Genomic DNA, 20,370 nt, shown 5'->3' with positions numbered 1-20,370 from the left:
TTATATTTTATTTAGAGACAGGGTCTCATTGAGTTGCTTAGGTCCTCACTGAGTTGCTTGGGGTCTCAATAAGTTGCTGAGGCTGGGTTTGATCCTCCTGCCTCAGCCTCCTGAGCCACTGGGCTTATAGGCCTGGGCCACCATGCCTGGCAAGAGGAACAATTCATTCCTATTTGGGTGTTGACTTAGTAGAATCGAACCTATTTAATAGAATTGAGGGCCTACAGCGCTCAGGAAGCCCGTCCCTGGAGGGCCCTTCAGCTGGGCTGAAGGGAGGCCTGGGACCTGCAGGGGAGGCCCAGGTGGCTGGCGATCTGGGAGGGCTCAGGCCACTTGGAAGCAGAGCATCTTGCCACCTGACCTCGCCCACGGAGGTCAGCCCTGCAGAGTGGAGGGCTGGGCACATGTGCAGCTCGCCATTGGCTCCTTCTCTCTGGAAAAGCTCTTCCTTCCTTTCCAGAACAGCCTCTCTCAGTGCCATCTGCTTCTTCTCACTCTGTGTTGCAATGAAACCACCTGCCTGCCATGAAAGAGGGTATTGTCTTTCCACCTGAGCCTCCTACGCCTGGGTGGGGACAGCAGCGGGTCCCCATGCCAGGACACTCTCCCACCGGGCCTCACCTGGGAGCAGCTCAGGTGCTCGTGGGGAGGGAGGTGGGGGTGCCTCCTGGACCGGGATCTTGGGGTGCTTCCTGGACCGGGATCTTGGGGTGCCTCCTGGACCGGGATCTTGGGGTGCCTCCTGGACCGGGATCTTGGGGTGCCTCCTGGACCAGGATCTTGGGATGCGGGCAATGAAACAGCGGGAGTGGCCCATAAAATAACCCCCTCCCTGGGCATTGCCAAGTGGCGGCAGTTTCCTTAAAGATGTAATTATCTTCGGGAAAAGGACTCCAGAGCGCGTCGACCCTTGGGGGATACAATGTTTACAACAGGAAAAAATGTCTGCGTCTTTTTCCCCCTTTATTGAGATATTTGAGCCACCCACAATGACAGTTATGGAAAACAAAGTCCTTGTCCGCAGAGTCCACAGAAAAGAGCCCACGTGAGGCTCCTGGGCTGCGCGGTGCAGCCGCGGCCTGGGGTGACACTGGGGACACGGCCGCGCAGGGGCTGCCGGGAGCAGCTCCTGGCTTCAAAGAGCCTGCAGCGGCGGATCAGCTGCACCCAGGAGCTGGGGCGGGTTTATAAACTTAGCTGAGCTACTGAAGGAAGAAGGAAAAGGGTCTTGCAGTGTGTGTCTGAGAGAAATGCAAAGAGAGCCACAAGGTACAGTTGATGGGACCTGGGTCCTGGGGGCCCCTGTCAGTGGCCCTGGCTGTCGGAACCCTGGCACGCCACAGTACAGTCTTCAGTCCCCTGCGATATTTCCACTCTGACAGCAGCAAAGGGCCAGCAAGTTCTGTGCCTCGGGTTGTTTTCTTGCCTTGAAGTCCTAGAAAAGCAAAGCGCAGGCGCTGGGCTCACGCAGTGCCAGCAGATCCGTCTGTCTGTCCACAGCCGGCGCCTCCGCTGACACTGACAGGCCCTGGATCCTCCTTTTCACTTCCTCTTCCCTGTCATTTCTGATCCTTCACTTTCCTCTCCACCTTCTCGCAGTGTCCTTGTCAAGAGAGAAGGAGACTGCTGGCTACAGGGCCTCTCCGGGCCACTCGCAGGACGTGCCTGAATGTCAGGTGGGTGAAAATGTTTATTCCCTCTAAGCTCCTTAAGAATAGCCTCAAGGCAGAGGAGGAGGAGGATCACAGGGAGCAGGGTAGAAACCCCCAGCCCTGCACACAGCCCCTGCCAGCGAAGATGGATTCCAGCTTGCAGAGCTGCCCAGCCACTGCTAGGGTCAGGGTTAGTCCAGACTTCCAGGCCCCAGAAATGATCAACCTTCTCATCTACTCCAGGGTCATCCCATACCCAGCTCACATGGGCACGCTCATACCCTCAGAAAACTAAGAGGATTCCCTGCAGTGTTTTCTGAAAACGTTATGTTATCCCTGGAGGGCCAAATGAGAGACATGTGTAGCACCCATCAGAGTCTTTGGTAACGGTGCCGCTGGTCTGTTTCTTCTCCCAGCAACCTGCCACCTCAGGTACTCTCAGTCAGAAGAAAGAGCTCTGCTCAGAAGCCTCCCTTCCATGAGCAGGTTATTCTTTTTATTATTATTATTATTATACCAGAGATTGAACCCAGGGTGCTTAACCACTGAGCCACACCCCCAGCCCTTTTATTTTTTTATTTAGAGACAGGGTCTTGCTAAGTTGCTGAGGGCCTTGCTAAGTTGCTGAGGTTGGCTTTGAACTCACGATCTTCCTGCCTCAGCCTTGAGAGCTCCTAGGATTACAGGCACGTGCCCCACCATACCTGGCCTAGGTTATTCTTTTTTTTTTCTTAGTTATTGATGGACCTTTATTTATTTGTATGTGGTACTGAGAATCAAACCCAGTGCCTCATACATGCTAGGCAAGAGCTCTACCCCTGAGCTACAACCCCAGCCCCTAGGTTGCTTTTTAAAAATTAATTCTTAAAAAATATATAGGCACTAAGAAATTGTATAGGGCATGAATACACACTAATCATGTGACTGTCAAATGAAAACCTTTCCTGAGATGTTCAAGGGCACCCGAGTGATAAATTTGGAGTCATTCAGATCTTGTTCCGCAGGCATGTGCAGGTGTATGAAGAACTTCATGTGGGTGGAAAGCCAGGCAGGGCAAGGTCAGAGCAAAAGCCTTAGTGACTGTACCTTCCTGTCTATGGTACCTGTGCCCTGGGTCTGCTACCCTACCCTACCACTCCAGGCAGCATCAGCTAGGATTTTAGAGAACAAATGTGCACCCCATTGCCAGATGATTTGGGATTTTTAAGACATGGTCTTTCTCTTGATGATCATTGGGGAAAATATAAAACTTGCACATATGATTCATTATGGAGACCCTGCCCACCCCACTCCACCCAGCAAAAGCTGGAGTGCACAGTGTGAGGCCTCAGAAATGAGCAACCTTCTCATCTACACCAGGGTAGAGAGGGAGTTTCGAGGGCGAGAGTGGCACGGGCTCAGGTTCTACAAGAAGGATTCACGGGTGGGCACTGGTGGTCATTTGGGGGAATGGCAGGGGCACAAGGCAGGAGAAAGGCCAGGGTATTCCGTGAGGCCTTGCAGGGGTTGCCGCCCTGCTGAGTGTACGTCCACTCTGGCTCCGGCGACATCTGTGATTTTGGTTCCCTGTGAGCAGGACACTTGTTCTTGAAGCCTCAGTGTCCCGTGAGTACAAGACCAGGAGGGAATAAATAAACATTCAATCAGCAAATCTGATACTGGCGACGGTCCCCATTTGGACTTAGCATAAACCTTTCATAGGAGGTGGTGGGGACAGGATGGCAGTGGGGGGAACTTGGGGACTCACTTAGCAGCTTTTCAGAAGCATTTTGTTACTTTAGCAACCAGTATAATTGTACCCTTGTGTGCCAGCTGAATGTCAGCTGTGGTCATGATAATACCAGTTTAGCCAACCTTACATAGCGTTGCAAAGATCAAATGTCAAAATGTACATGAGAGCTTTTTATAAACTGTCACAGGCTGAGCAAGTACAAATTGCTGCTGTTCCTATCATTACAGCATGCTCTGGAGTCGTGTGGTACACTGGGGTGGAAAACAGAAAAGCAAGTTCTAAAATAATAATAGAAGCAGAAAGATATTTTCTGGACCATTTATAATTGGAGAAAGCTTGTTTCATTTGTGGACCATCATGGTATTCACTGTTGCTCAGGGTAATGATACCACCCTTAGCATCCCCGGGGAAACCCCCAAGGAGCTAGAACTCCTACCTCTGCCCAGCAGAAATGAAGATCCCCTCTTTAGCTGGAGGGTCTCTACCTCCACCTACCAGTCACAAGGTGGGACTCTCCTATTCTCTGTCAGAGTCATGCCAGAGAATTCCAGTTAAAAGAGGTGATTTGAGTAAGATTCAGAGTCTTGTAATGCAATACAAAAATGTCCAGGCTCAATCTATAGGGATAGAGCTTGTTCTGATCACCCTACAGATATCTTGGTTGTACCTGCCATTTGGCCAGCTAGGTGACCCTTAACACATCCCAAGACCTATAGGAAGCAAAGTTGTTAAGACAGCCAGCCTGGCATGTGCTGGCCACAGATGCCTGTACTGTTTCTTGACTGATGTTAAATGTTTTTGAGAAAACCCAGATATACTCTGACAGGCTGCAGTCCAATATGTCAGGCTTGGCATATAAGCCCTTTCTCCTGCCTTGGGGTGTGGGGATTCACTTTTCTTGCTGCCACCCAAGACATAAGAGCTTCTCTGCATAAGTCACCAAATACTCAATTGCACGTCATGAAGTCCTGAATTTGTCTGACTCTTCCTTTAAGCTCATGGCCCCCACTGCTCTTGGTGGCTGGTTTGTATATACCATGCCTAGAGTTTTCCAAAACAATTTTTTTTTAAAAAAAATCACTTGTCATACCCCAAACTAGGAAGAGTTCAAACTGAATGAAACAAAGATCATTAATAGATGCCAATGCCAAGATGACAAAGAAGGTAGACTTATCTAACCAAGATTTTAAGGCAATTATGATAAAAATGTTTTAACAAACAACTAAAAACATGCTTAAAACAAATGGAAAAACTTAGCACAAAAAAAGAAGATATCAAGAAGATTCAAATAGAAATGGAAAATACAATAATAGAAATAAAAATCTCATTGGATGGGTTCAACAGCAGAATGGAAAGAATTAATGAACTTGAAGACAGAACGATAATAATTGCTCAGTCTGAACAATGAGGGAAAATAGACTGGAAAACAAATGATCAGAGCCTCAGAGACCTATGAGACTATAACAAAATATCTTAGTGTCACGTGATTAAAGTTCTGAAGAAAAGGAGGAAGAAAAGGAGGAAGAAAAGGAGGCTGGAAAAGAACTTGAAGACATAAAGGCTGAAAGCTTCCTGGTTTGTCAAGATACATAAATATAAATATTTCAGAAGATGAGCAAACCCCTGGCAAGATAACTCCAATAAATTCATGCCGGCTTATATCATGATTAAACTTCTGAAAACTAAAGGAAAAAAAGAATCTTGAGAACAGCTGGTGGAAAATGACAATTTATCTACAGTTTGAGTCACAGGAGACTTCTCATCACAAGGAAGTGGCATGATATTTTTCATGTACTAAAAGAAATGCCTAAGAATCCTATACTCTTAAAAAAAAAAAGATGCTTCATGAATGAAGGGAAATCAAGGCATTCTCAGATGAAGGAAAACTAAGTTGAGTTTGTCACCAATAGAGCAATCCTAAAAGAATGGCTAAAGAAAGTCTCTAAATAAAAGGAAATGACAAAAGAAGGAAATGTGGGACATTCAGAAGGAAAAAGATCACAGTAAACAAAAATATGGCAAAATATAATAGACTTTTCTTAATCTCTTGAGGTTTATGAACAATGTTTAAGCATTGAAACAGAACCTTATAACACTGTGCAATGTGGTTCTAAATATAGGTAGAGGAAGTATTTATTTTTTGTGTGTGGAGAGAATACTGTGGATTGAACTCAGGGACACTTGACCACTGAGCCATATCCCCAGCCTTATTTTGTATTTTATTTAGAGACAGGCTCTCACTGAGTTGCTTAGGGCCTTGCTGTTGCTGAGGCTGGTTTTGAACTCATGATCCTCCTGCCTCAGCCTCCCTAGCTTCTGGGATTATAGGTATGTGCTACTGCATCTGGCTAAAGGAAGTATTTAAAACAATTATTTTATAAGCAGACCTGAAAGAAAGTAAGATTTTTATATTTATTTGAACTGGTAAAATGATGGCACTAGTAATCCATGGTAAATTATGTATATATAATTTAATGCCTAGACCAATTTGTTAAAAAGCAACAGAGAAATACACAAAAAACAGTAGAAAGAAATCAAAATAGTAATCTCATAAATGTTCAAGTAACCCATAGGAAGCCAAGAAAGGGAAATAAAAGTCAGAGAGAATAAACAGAAAACAAAACAAAACAAAAGGTCAGACTTCAGTCCTAACATATCAATAATCACATTAAATGTAAATGGCCTAAATATTCCAATTAAAAGAATTGTTAGAGTGGATCAAAGAAACAGCCCAATTACAAATTGTCCCCAAGAAACTTACTTCAAATATAATAATAATAGCAGACTGAAAATAAAAGGATAGGGCTGGGGTTGTGGCTCAGTGGTAGAGTGCTTGGTGGCATGTGTGAGGCCCTGGGTTCGGTCCTCAGCACTGATATAAATAAATAAATAAATAAACTATCTATTGACAAATAAAATAAATAAAAGATCTATTGATCTATCCTTAATAGAGAACAACCAAATTTTTTCTTCCTAAGATCAGGAACAAGGCAGGAATGTGCCCTGTCACAATTCTTATTCACAGCTCTGGAATTTCTAGGCAGTGTGACAAGTCACGGAAAAAAAAAATTAACAGCAGGTTGGGAAGGAATAAAACTGTCCCTATTTGTGATGACATAATTTTCTACATAAAAATTTCCAAGTAATCTACCTAAAACTTCCCAAAAATTTATCCTGCAAGGCTACAGGACATAAGATCAACGTACAAAAACCAATTGTACAAATTGAGCATCTTTGATCCCCAAATCCAAAACCCCAAATGCTCCAATATCCAAAACTTTTTGAGCATTGATGTGATGCTACAAATGGAAAATTCTACACCATGATACTTAGTTTCATGCACAAAATTACTAAAAATATTGTACAAAGTTACTTTCAGGCTGTGTGTATAGGTGTATACGAAACAGGAGTGAATTTCATATTTGGATTTGGGTTCTATCCCCAAGATCCCTTCTATATATACAAACATTCTTAAATCTGAAATACAAAATGCTTCAGATCCCAAGCATTTCAGATAATCAATACTAGACTTATTAATAAATATATAAACACCAAATTAAAGATATAATACCATTTGTAATAGCTCAAAAAAATGCTCAGGCCTTGTATGCTTAGTGTGCACTATGCTGATGAAAAATCAGTGATCTAAATAAATAAAGAGACATAACTATGGTTATGAATTGGAAGATCCAATATAGTAAGGATATAAATTCTCTTTGAATTTATTCACAGATTATCACAATTCCTATCAAAACCCCAGCAATACTATAGTGATGTAGCCACTTCAATGTTCATAGCAGCTCAATTCATAGTAGCTAAGCTATGGAACCAACTAGGTGCCCTTCAACAGATGAATGGATAATTAAAATGTGGTATGTTACTCAGCCATAAAGAGAAATGAAATTATGATATCTGCCGGTAAATGGAACTGAAGACTATCATACTAAGTGAAATAAGCCAATCCCCCCAACCAAAAACCAAATGTTAGCAGATGCTAACTCATAAAAGTGGGGTGGCTAGGAAAGAAAAAAAAGTATTTTGGATTAGATGAAGGAGAATGAAGGGAAGGGAGGGGGAATGGGAATAGGAAAGATAGTAGAATAAATTGGACATAACTTTCCTATGTCATATATGAATATGACCAACGTAACTCCATATCTTGTACAACCAGAAGAAAAGGAAGTTGTACTCCTTGTGTATAAAATATGTCAAAATATATTCTGCTGTCAGGTGTAACCAAAAAGAACAAATAAAAAAAGCAAAAAAAGAAAAAAAAACAGCAATTTTTTCATTATATAGATAATTCTACAAATTTGGAAAGACAAAGAAAACAGAGTAGTTACAAATTTATAAAAGAATAATAAATTGGTACTCATTTTTCCACTTTCAAGACTTTTTATCTAGATACAGTAATCAAAACTGTGCATCACTGGACACAGTGGTGCACGCCTGTAATCCCAGCAGCTCGGGAGGCTGAGGCAGGAGGATCACAAGTTCAAAGCCAACCTCAGCAACTAAGCAAGGCCGTAAGCAACTCAGTGAGACCCTGTCTCTAAATAAAATGTAAAAAGGGGCGGTGATGTGGTTCAGTGGTTAAATACCCCTGGGTTCAATCCCTGGTCCCTAAAAATAAATAAATGAAAAATTAAAAAACCAAAAAACTTGCACATTGTTGGTGGAGGAATACATACATAGATCAGTGGAACAGAACAGAGAACCCAGAAATAACCCACACAAATATGTCCAGTTGATTTTTAAAATTTGTTCTGTTTAGATATACATGACAGTAGAGTGTATTTGGACATATCATACATGCATGGAGTATAACTTATTCCAGTTAAGATTCCATTCTTGTGGTTGTACATGATGTGGAGTTACACTGGTCATGTGTTCATATGTGAACATAGGAAAGTGATGTCTGATTCATTCTACTGTCTTTCCTATTCCCATCCCCTCAACCCTTACCTTCGCCCAACTGATTTTTGACAAAGGATGCAAAAGAAATTCAGTGGATGATGAATCTTTTTTTTTTTTTTTGTGCTCCGCTGCCTTTCCCATCATCCACCCTCCCCCCTCCCCACCTCTCCCCTCCCCTCCCCTCCTCTCTCTCTACCCCCTCCACTGTATAACCCTGAGGGTCTCCTTCCATTACCGTGCAATTTACCTTCTCTCTCCCTTTCCCTCCCACCTCTCATCCCTGTTAAATGTTAATCTTCTTCTCCTGTTCTTCGTCCCTACTCTGTTCTTAGTTACTTTCCTTATATCAAAGAAGACATTTGGCATTTGTTTTTTAGGGATTGGCTAGCTTCACTTAGCATAATCTGCTCTAATGCCATCCATTTCCCTGTAAATTCTATGATTTTGTCATTTTTTAATGCAGAGTTATACTCCATTGTGTATAAATGCCACATTTTTTTTATCCATTCGTCTATTGAAGGGCATCTAGGTTGGTTCCACAGTCTTGCTATTGTGAACTGTGCTGCTATGAACATCGATGTAGCAGTGTCCCTGTAGCATGCTCTTTTTAGGTCTTTAGGGAATAGACCAAGAAGGGGAATAGCTGGGTCAAATGGTGGCTCCATTCCCAGCTTTCCAAGAAATCTCCATACTGCTTTCCAAATTGGCTGCACCAATCTGTAGTCCCACCAGCAATGTACAAGTGTACCCTTTTCCCCACATCCTCGCCAGCACTTGTTGTTGTTTGACTTCATAATGGCTGCCAATCTTACTGGAGTGAGATGGTATCTTAGGGTGGTTTTGATTTGCATTTCTCTGACAGCTAGAGATGTTGAGCATTTTTTCATGTACTTGTTGATTGACTGTATGTCCTCCTCTGTGAAGTGTCTGTTCAGGTCCTTGGCCCATTTGTTGATTGGGTTGTTTGTTCTCTTATTGTCTAATTTTTTGAGTTCTTTGTATACTCTGGATATTAGGGCTCTATCTGAAGTGTGAGGAGTAAAGATTTGTTCCCAGGATGTAGGCTCCCTATTTACCTCTCTTATTGTTTCTTTTGCTGAGAAAAAACTTCTTAGTTTGAGTAAGTCCCATTTGTTGATTCTAGTTATTAACTTTTGTGCTATGGGTGTCCTATTGAGGAATTTGGAGCCCGACCCCACAGTATGTAGATCGTAGCCAACTTTTTCTTCTATCAGACGGCGCGTCTCTGATTTGATATCAAGTTCCTTGATCCATTTTGAATTCACTTTTGTGCATGGCGAGAGAAAGGGATTCAGTTTCATTTTGTTGCATATGGATTTCCAGTTTTCCCAGCACCATTTGTTGAAGATGCTATCCTTCCTCCATTGCATGCTTTTAGCCCCTTTATCAAATATAAGATAGTTGTAGTTTTGTGGATTGGTTTCTGTGTCCTCTATTCTGTACCATTGGTCCACACGCCTGTTTTGGTACCAGTACCATGCTGTTTTTGTTACTATTGCTCTGTAGTATAGTTTGAAGTCTGGTATCGCTATACCGCCTGATTCACACTTCTTGCTTAGCATTGTTTTTGCTATTCTGGGTCTTTTATTTTTCCATATGAATTTCATGATGGATGATGAATCTTGAACTTGAGTCTCACCTTATATAAAAATAACTCAAAATAGATCATGGACATAAATGTAAAACCATAAAACTTAGAGAGAGATTTAAAGGACAATCTTGAGGATTTAGGGCCAAGTAGGATTTGTTCAATTTTATACCAAAAGCACAATCTATAAAAAGAAGAAAAATTGATCAATTGGACTTAATCCACATGAAAAACTTTTCTCTAGCCAGGCGCAGAGGCACATCCTATAATCCCAGTGACTGGGAGGCAGAGGCATGAGGATCGTGAGTTCAAAGCCAGCCTTAGCAATTTAGCGAGACGCTGAGCAACTCAGTGAGACTCTATCTCTAAATAAAATACGCAATAGGGCTGGGGATGTGGCTCAGTGGCTGAGTGACCCTGAGTTCAAACCCCAGTACATCCCCCCACAAAACAAAAACAAAAACAAAAAAACAAAAAACACGAAACACTTTTCTCTGAGAAAGATACTATTTTCTATTTTCTTTTCCTGGTACTGGGACATTAACCTAGGGAAGCTTTACCTCTAAGGTATATCCTCAGCCCTTCCTTATTTTTTACTTTGAGACAGGGTCTCTGTAAGTTGCCCAGACTGGCCTTGAACTTGTGATTCTCCTGCCTCAGCCTCTGGAGTCCCTGGGATTGCAGGCGTGTGCCATCATGCCTGGTGAGCAAGATCCCATAAAGAGGATTAAGAGACCAGCTGCAGAGCAGGAGGAGATATTTGCAAACTACACATACATCAAAGTACTATTATCCAGAATACATAAAGAACTCTCAAAACTCAACCGTAAAAGAGCAAAGAGTCCAATTAGAAGAGACATGAAGAGACATTTCACCAAGGATCAAAAGATGTTCAACCTCATTATCCACCAGGGAAATGCAAAGGGAGACCACGATGGTCCCTTACTACAAAAACATGGGACAGGCTAAATAACGCAGGTACAATGCCAGTCTCAGCAATCTAGCAAGGCTGTAAGCAACCTAGTGAGACCCTGTTCAAAACAAAACATAAAAAGGGCTAGGGATGTGGCTCAGTGGTTAAACGCCCTTGGGCTCAATTCCTTATAGCAAAAAAAAAAAAAAAAAAAGTCTTTACAACATATACTGGTGGAGATACAATGTGGACAAACTGGATCACCAGTGCACTGCTGGTGGGAATGTAAGATGGCTTTGCCCCCCTGTAAAATAGTTGGGCAATTTCTTTTAAAAATAACATGCAGTGTTGGGTGCGGTGGCCCTGCTTGTAATCTCAGCAGCTCAGGAGGCCAAGGCAGGAGGATCACAAATTCAAGGCCAGCCTCTGCAATTTAGTGTTTAAAAAAAAAAAAAAATACAAAGGACTGGGGATGTGGCTTAGTGGTGGAGCACCTGTGTTCAACCCCTAGTATGAAAAAACCAAACCAAACCAAACAACAACAACAACAACAACAAAAAAAAAAAAACCCATGTGACTACCAGACGACCCGGCAACTGTATTCCTGGATATTAAACTGAGAAAAATATAGAATTACATTCATACAAACACCTGTTCATACAATGCCGGTGATCTGGCCCTGTCTTAGAGGCAGTGCAGAGATGGGACCCGGAGCCTCTTCCTACCAAACTGATCTGTGTTGCGCCACCAGGCACCCGCTAGTCTGTTGGGGCCACAACAGAGGCTGTCCTCTTCTGCGGCCGCCCTGTTCTGGTGCTTCTGGCTCCCACCAGGGGAAAGGAGGTGTGTTCTACTACACAGGTGATCAGAGACTGAATCGCTATGCTAGGTAATGGATGGCAGTCCCTTCCATGTTCATAGGCTGAAGTCCTAACTGTGTGACAGTTTCTGGAGATGAGTCATTTGGGAGATGATATCAGGAGGATCTGCTCCCCCTGATATATTAGTGCCCTTATAAGAGTCCCCAGAGAGTTTGCCCTGTCTCTCTCCTGGCCATCTTGAATTTCTAGCCTCAATGTCTGTTATTCAGGTGACCAGTGCATAGTGTGGTATTGTGGTGGGCTGAGCTAAGATGGCTTTTAGTAGTGACAATGAGGTGTTGCTGTGACAAGTACCTAAACACGCGGAAGCCACTTTGGACTGAATAATGGGCAGTCACGGGAAGAGTTTCCAGGTGCCTGCTAGAAATATGGACACTTGAATACCATTCTGATGAGGTCCCGGGTGGAAATAAGGAACACGTTTGGACAGTGGGGAAAAACGAATCTTTTTTACGAAGTGGTAAAGAACTTGGCTGAACTCTGTGTAGCGTGTGTGAAGGGTAAAACTTGAGAGTGGTAAAATTGAATATTTGCCAGAGGATATTTCTAAGCAGAGGATTGAAGGTACGGCTTGGTTTATCCTGATGTCTTATAGTAAAATGTGAAAAGAGAGATGCACAAAGAAGGAGTCGTTAGGCAAAGAGGAACTAGAGATCTGAAGTTTGGGAAAATTCTCAGCCTACCTATACTGAAAAATTGAGAATGCTTGCTCTAAAAAACAAACAAACAAAACAAACAAACAAAAAACCCACACACACCCAACGGCTGAACTATCTGATGACCAGTGGGTAGGACCGCGGTAGCAGAGCACTGTCTGTTTGAACTAAAGAGACAGAGACAGGGATAAAATAAAGGAAGACCGTCAGACGTTTTAGGTTTGACACTACAGGACAGTTGAGCTATTTGATGATGAACATGTGCTACTCTTTGTAAGGAGAGGGAAAAATGATCTTGAAGGGGGATTCGGAGACCATTAGGGCCACCAGCTCAGCTTCCATGGGCCATCTGGGCCTACACCTGGAGCCCTGGGGCTAGGACGAGGGCCCAACAGTCATGAGATCCCTGCCTGCGGCCAGGGGGCAGTGCCCTACTGTAGAACCAAAGGATGGGGGCCCCCCTGGAGAGCCGTGGCCTGGGAGGTGGGACACCAAGCCCGAGGGTTATTCTAGAGCCTCAAGATCTAATCGAACATTCCTCACTGAGGGACAGGTCACCCCTTTCTCCCTTCTGATTTTTCCCTTTTGGAGTGGGAATGTCTAGCTTCCATCTATCCCACTGTTTGGTGTTGGTAGCACATAATTTTTCAGGTTTTATAGGTTCACAGCCGCAGAGGAATTTTACCTGAGGATGAACTGTGCTTTGAGCCTCGCCATATCTGATTTAGATGGTCTGATTTAGATGGTACCGGGATAAGGCTTTAGACTGCAGGCCTTAGAGAGGGTGCTGGGATGAGTTAGGCTTTGGGGGCTGTTAGGATGCCATGAATGTGTTTTGCCCACAGGGAGGATTGGAATTGGCCAGGTGCTGGGGTGGAATGCTGTGGAACACACTCCCCCAAATTCAGATGTTGAAATCGTAACCCCCATGCGATAAGTCTTCAGAGATGGGGATCTTCAAGTGATAACTAGGCTTAGATGAAGGCGGAAGCCTCGTGAGGGGATTAATGTCCTTATAAGAAGAGACACCAGTGAACTTGGCTCTTTCTGTCCTCACCATGAGGACACAGTGAGAAGGTGGCTGTCCACAGCCAGGAACTGACCCTACTGGCACCTTGATCTTGAACTTCCAAGTCTCCAGAACCACGAGAAAATGAATTTCTGTTAAAAAAAAAAAAAAAAGAACAGATATGGCTGCTTTCTTTGTCCAAATCTGGAAACAACCCAGACGTCCTTCAGTGAGTGAATGGCTGAAGAGTCTATGGCGTATCCCCCCGGGGAATATTGTACGGCGATAAGAAGAATGAGTTATTGATATATACAAAAAGCTGGATGAATCTCAAGGTAATTATGCTGAGTAATAAAAGCTAATTCCAAAAGGTTGCATACTGTATGATTTTATTTATGCAATATTTCTTTTTTAATAGTTTTCAGTTGTAAATGGACAGGATACCTTTATTTATTTGTTTATTTTTACGTGGTACTGGAGCTGGAACCCAGGGCCTCGTGCATCCTAGGCAAGTGTTCTACCACTGAGCCACAACCCCAGCCCTATTTATATAACATTTTGAAGCGATAAAATTATAAAACTAACAAATAGAAGAAGGGGTTGGGGAAGGAGGAAGGAGAGTGGTCATAGCTGTAAAAGAACAACAGAAGCGACCTGTGATTGATGGAAATGTTCTGTATCTTGGCTGTATCACGTTCAGAATTTTGTTGGTGATATTGTACTACAGTTTTGCAAGATGTTACTTTCTTTTTTCTTTTCTTTTCCTCCTTTTTCTTTTCAGTGCTGGGGATGGAACTTAGGGCTGGTTACCGCCACTGAACTACAGCCTGGGACCAGAGGTTCCCACTGTTCCTCGGGAACTGAGTGAAAGTCATCATAGAGCTCTCTGTATTACTTCTTACAGCTGCATATGAATCCATAATCATCTCATAATAAAAAAATAAATTTAAAAGATTACTGAAGACAGCAGACAGCTTGCTTATGATCTATTGATATGTGGTATATTGAAAACGAAACCAGAGACTTTTGAAAATGTTTACTTAATTTCTTTGAAAATAAACCCAACACATATGAATGAAAATAGCTTGTTTTTACGAACACTATATTTTTCCATAACCAAAAACAATTAGTGAGAATTGTGACATTGTTTTGCATCTTTGGGATCTCTGCAATGTCTGACTTAGTAGAAGACAATTGGATGCTCATATCTGCTTCTGCATCCATGTGTAGTGATGTGTTCTCATTGAAATATGTGAGACAATCCAGCCCCACTTGGAGGTGAAGTTTGGAAAATTGAAGAATGTTTTATTAGTCTTTTCACATACTTGCATATACTAATTTTTATTTAGTGCAAAAATCTTGGAAAGTGATAGTTTCTTGAAGATTAGTTGCAGTGTGGAAATGATTATTTATTTGTATCTATCTATTGTCTATCTGTTTATTTTGGAATACTTGATTGAGCCCAGGGGTGCTAAACCACTGAGCCACATCCCTAGCTCTTTTTATTTCTTACGTTGAGAAGGTCAGGCTAAGTTGTTTAAGGCCTTGCTAAATTGCTGAGGCTGGCTTTGAATTTGTTATCCTCCTGCCTCAGCCTCCTAAGCTGCTGGGATTATAGGCCTGTACCACCAAGACTGGCTGGAAAGGATAACTTTTTAAAAAGATTAGTTGAAGCCATATGAATGAACTTTTTATATTCTGCTACATTAAAATCCATTTACCAGTTGACCTTTGGCCTGTGGAACTGCCGAAACAGCTAGGGGTTCCTGGACCACTCTTTGAGAACAATTGCCCCAAAGTTCTTCATCTAAGACCTGATCAAAAGGCATTGATTTGGTGATAGAATATCAAAATCTTTTGTTCAGAACACTGTTCAGAGGCTGGGCAAATAAAATGATTGGAAGTAAAGGAAAGTCCTCCTCAGGAGGAGATAACAAATGTTTAGGGCAGAATCCAGCCCCCGCGGCTCTGGTGCTCCCCAAGGTGGCCATGTTGATCTGGGGGCTGTGCCACTGTGTGTGTATCCTCCAAGAGAAGGGACCATTCTGCCAGCACACAGGCCTCTTAAGTGACAGTTCAAGCACTTTGAAAAGAAGCTTTCTTCTGTTTTTATAGATGGAGGTCTTGAATGCTTCCAATGGCTTGTGCAGGGCGCAGAGTGGGAACCAGGTGCCAGAATTCCTGACCCTCTTCGCCACCCACCTCCCCGCACAGCCGTGAATGGCCCGTTAGCGGCTGTTAACGAGCCTCTAGCTTCTCTCTTAACAGAGGTATAATGGTTCCCCTGTGAATCTGAGGCAAGGAAACAAAGAATTCTTTCCTTTTCTCAGTGAATAGTAACCCGGGAGAGCTCACTGCCACAGTCATTATCATAGCCAATAACTGAGGCCGGATAGAAACAAGACCAGACACTTTCCCCATAGGGGAAACCATGGCAGCTTTGAAATCCCTTTGCTCTGATGCAGTCGGTGGTCACTCGCTCAAATCTGAGATGACATCTCAGTAAGAGGTGATTAGGTGTGGGTTTCTTTTTTTTCTTTTTTGCTTCATGCTGTTTTTGTTTTGTTTTGTTTTTAGGAGAGGCTTGCATCTTATTCTGGAAGATTCCAGGCAAATTGGAGCAAGGATTTGTGCAACACTCCCATGAAGCCCAGATAGGGTTTTCATTGTCACTCCACCCAATAGCTGTGACTTTGTTTTCTCTGGTTGTCCCCCGAGGGAACCTGGGTACAGGGAATTCTAATGGGCTGTTGACCTGTGGGCTCTTCCCTCAGAGCTGTCCTTGCAGGCAGGGACTGCCCTGGTCACTGTGGCTCTCTACGGCTCGCACAGTGAGTCACACGGAATTCATGCTTGGTTACTTGTTGAGTTAGTGAATCACATTGAGTTGGTTAGATGCTGAGGTCTGGTTAAGCAGGTAGATAACAGCTTATCACTCCAGGCTGTTCTAGAACTCCACAGGAGACGTCCTGTTCCGTAGAAGGGGAAATTCAGTTGTGCATAAGGTGGTTTTTTTTTTCCTGGGTTTCCTAAGTGGTTTTTAGTTGGTTTAATTTGTCAACCCAAAGGATTCTGGGATCCAAATCAGATCTGAAAATGCCTCTCCTCCCTCTTCCCCAGGATCTTCCTTTAGGCACAAGCAGGAGGCTGGTGTGGCAGGGAGTCAGACTATTCTGGAAGAAAGTCTTCAAATCCAGAAACTATCTTCAGGACCTTATGCCAGGTCAGAACCAAAGGCTTCAGACCCTTGGGGCATCTTGGAAGTGACCATTTGGGTTGTAGTTCTATTAAGAGAAAAATATGGACATACGATCACGGTCCCGCACATCTTCTTTTCGTTCTCACGGGTTTTGTCTGCGTGCCTTAGACGAGTTCTCAGTTAAATCCAATTACCATTCATCTAAGTTACAGCAGCGTCAACAACAATAAAAACCTTGTGTAATAAAACACTTCCAAGCCCCAGCTGGTGCCTACTTAAGCAATTACACAGTCCTCGGGTTCGCTGTAATGGGATTTGATTTGTGTTTGGGAATCCCTGAGGAATATATGAATACGAGATTTTACTCTGACTATGGGTTATGGCTGTTACCAAGAGACATATAAATCATAGCAACTAGACTTCAAGCTCAAGTTCACTTCATTCACGCATCTATTTTTTTTTTTTTACTCATTCAGTCATTACAATTACTAAGAAAGAGACACTATGCTAGGCTACAAAGATACTTTTTTCCATTTATTTTGCAGTGTTGAGGACAAATGTATTTATAAACAGGCACTTGTCTATTGCTTCTGAAATGCTCAGTGCTGTTCTATGTCCTTCTATCTATTTTGCATCAATTAGTCACCTAACAGCCCCATACTTTACGTATTTTGTTAGCTCCCCCTAAGAGCTGATAGTGTTTTGAAGGAGACAATTGAAAAGATAAACATAGAACAACATGGTGGACGTAGTGGTAAAGACATTCCAAGGTTGTAATGGGCACACAAGAGACATGTGACTCAACTTTCCCCAATACCTGGCCTGAGGGGACAGTGAGGGATACTTGAACCAAGTCACTCCTGCTTCTCTCATGTACAATTACTTAACATTTCATGGTTTTGAAAACATTATTTAACGTTTTATAGCAAATCATCCAACGTTCACTACAGCATTTCATTATATTTCTAAATATTAAGGAAATACATTAAGCTTTAAAATACATCAACTTTTTCTAAAAATGTGGACTAAATCTCACTTGTGATGTTTTGAGCAATCTGTTTTGGTTAAATCTGAATGGAGAGCCATGAACTTTACTCTTGGAGAAATAAGACTATGTGATAATTAGTTGAATTATTAAACTACCAGCATTACTTAGGGTGGAAGGCTCTCACCAAAACTGCAACATGGCGGCTCAGCGCCTGAATTCAGATTCCAAATGTGCTTTAATGGATTCTCCACAGTGTTTGCAAACATACAGGAGGCACTGATGAGAAATTGGGAAATTTCACATAAAAACCGGTAGAATTCTCATTAAAACTGAATTTTCTAGCTGGGCACGGTGGCGCACACCTGTAATCCCAGAGGCTCAGGAGGCTGAGGCAGGAGGATCATGAGTTCAAAGCCAGCCTCAGCAACAGCGAGGCACTTAGCAGCTCAGTGAGACCCTGTCTCTAAATAAAATACAAAATAGGGCTGGGGATGTGGCTCAGTGGCCGAGTGCCCCTGAGTTCAATCCCCAGTACCACCCCTCCCCCCTCCCCCCCAGAACCCCTGAAATTTCTGATTTCTCTTAGGAAAAAATGGACTATCTGGTGGCCATGGCCAGTATTTTGACTGGGCCACAATCTGCTGTCCCTCTGAAGTGGCTGCCTCCTGGGGATGTGGCATGTTGGTGTAGAAAGGATGAATGTAGGGATTCTCAACATGGATGGTAAAAGGGGGATTTGTGTGTGGTTTTGTGTGGTCGGAGTATAAAATTTGAATCAAGAGGGGTAAAGAGCTGGGCCCGGTGGTGCGGTGGTGCACCTCTATAATCCCAGTGGCTCTCAGGAGGCTGACGCAGGAGGACTGCGAACTCAAAGCCAGCCTCAGCCACTTAGAGAGGCCCTAAGCATCTCAGTGATCTAAATAACATATAAAAAGGGATGGGAGGGCTGAGGTTATGGCTCAGTGGTAGAGCACTTGCCTGGCATGTGTGAGGCACTGGGTTTGATCCTCAGCACCATGTAAAAATAAACAAATAAAATATAGGTTAAAGTATCAAAATAAATAATAAATAAATACATGAATAAATAAATAAATAAAAATAAATAGAACATTCCAAACTCCTCTTCCCACTCCACAGCTCCCCTTCTATTCTTCCTTCCTTCTGGGGGCAATAATCACTATTCTGAATTTTGTGGGGATTTTTTTTTTTTTTTGGCTCTCTCAGGATCATTGTATAAATAGCATGAAACTGTGTGTCTTCTTTAATGTCAGGTCTTTTAATGTTTTGCTTTTAAGATTCCTTCTGCTGATAACGGGCAACTTTAGTTCATCTTTTCACGGTGTTTTGGTTTCAGTGTGCCACAGTTTATCAGTGCTCCTATCAAGGGTCCTCTGGGGTCTGTCTGGGTTCTATCTATAATGAATAGTATCTTCCAGAACATTCCTGTCCATGTGTTTGGGGGAAATATCTGCACCTAAGGATACTCCTAAAATTAGAATTGTTGATTGGTCTGTGCTATGGGCAGCCAGGTGGGTGTGCCAATTTATAATCCCACCTGAAATCAATATTCAGTAAATAAATGTTGAAATGGAAAAAATAGTTTTGCCCAGTGTATCTTTTTTCACAGTGCTGGGGGTTGAACCCGGGGCCCTGGGTGTGCTGGGAGAGTGCCCTACCCCTGAGCCACAGCCTCGGCCCAACCTGCTGTCGTGTTATTCAGAGACCCCCGGGAACATCTTCAGTATCTTTTCTTTATGCTCATTTTTTAAAAAAATATTTTTTAGTTATAGATGGACTCACGACCTTCATTTTATATATTTATTTTTTATGTCATGCTGAGGATGGAACCCAGTGCCCACGTGTGCTAGGCCAGGGCCCTACCCCTGAGCCCCAGCCCTGGCCCCTCTTTATGTTCATTTTGACTCAGTCAATCTGCCATTCTTCCCCCTTTTGATTTGTGTTACATCTTTCCTCTCACGGATTCATCCTAAGGTCAAAGTGCTCTTCTTTCTACGTCTTTAGGCCCTGTTCTTTCTCTCTCTCTTTTACTCATCTCCCCCAACCCCACTCTCTGCCTTGAGAAAGGGCGGCCCCAATTCCTTATCTAGAAATCCCCCGTGGAGCTGGGCATGGCGGCACACGCCTGTGATCTCAGCCACTCAGGAGGCTGAGGCAGGAGGATTGTAGGTTCGAGGCCAGCCTGAGCAAGTTAGGGAGTCCCTGAGCAACTTAGTGAGACCCTGTCTCAAAATAGAAAATAAAGGGGGCTGGGGGTGTGGCTCAGTGGTTGAGCACCCTTGGGTTCAATCCCTGGTTTCAAAAAACAGAAACAACAAACAAAACAGAAATTCCCTGTGGATTCACGGCTGGAGCAAGATTCCCAACATCAGATAAGGAGAGGCCAGGGACTCGGAGGCCTCGGGAAGACCCCACCCTTGGGCTCCTTGTCCAACTTTGCCCTGTTTTGTGTTTTTTTCCCCCTTTTTCTCTTTAATATGTGTCACCTGTTTAGTTGGCCTTTGGGGACCCGGGGATGTTGGGTCTGTTGAACTCCCTGTTTCCTGAGCGGACAGGTAAGTGGCCCTGGGACCTACTCAGGATTCCCTGGGGCTGCTGGGCCAGGCAGGTGGCCCGAGGGGAGCAGAGCAGGCCTGGAAATAAACAGCTAAGGCCTTGACAGAAAGGGCCCCCGGAGCTCCAGCCCTGCCTGCCACTTCCACAGGGGACAGGAGGCCTCGCACAGGTCGCATGGCCCCGAGAGGGGCTGGTCCCCTCTGTGGCTGGAAGTGCTCTGCCGGGCCCCAGGCACCTGGC

The sequence above is a fragment of the Marmota monax genome, unplaced genomic scaffold, assembly GCF_021218885.2.
Source record: "Marmota monax isolate L192 unplaced genomic scaffold, Marmota_monax_Labrador192_F-V1.1 WCK01_AAM20220418_F8-fsc00002, whole genome shotgun sequence".
NCBI lineage: Eukaryota > Metazoa > Chordata > Mammalia > Rodentia > Sciuridae > Marmota > Marmota monax.
Note: the sequence above shows the minus strand (reverse complement) of the source record.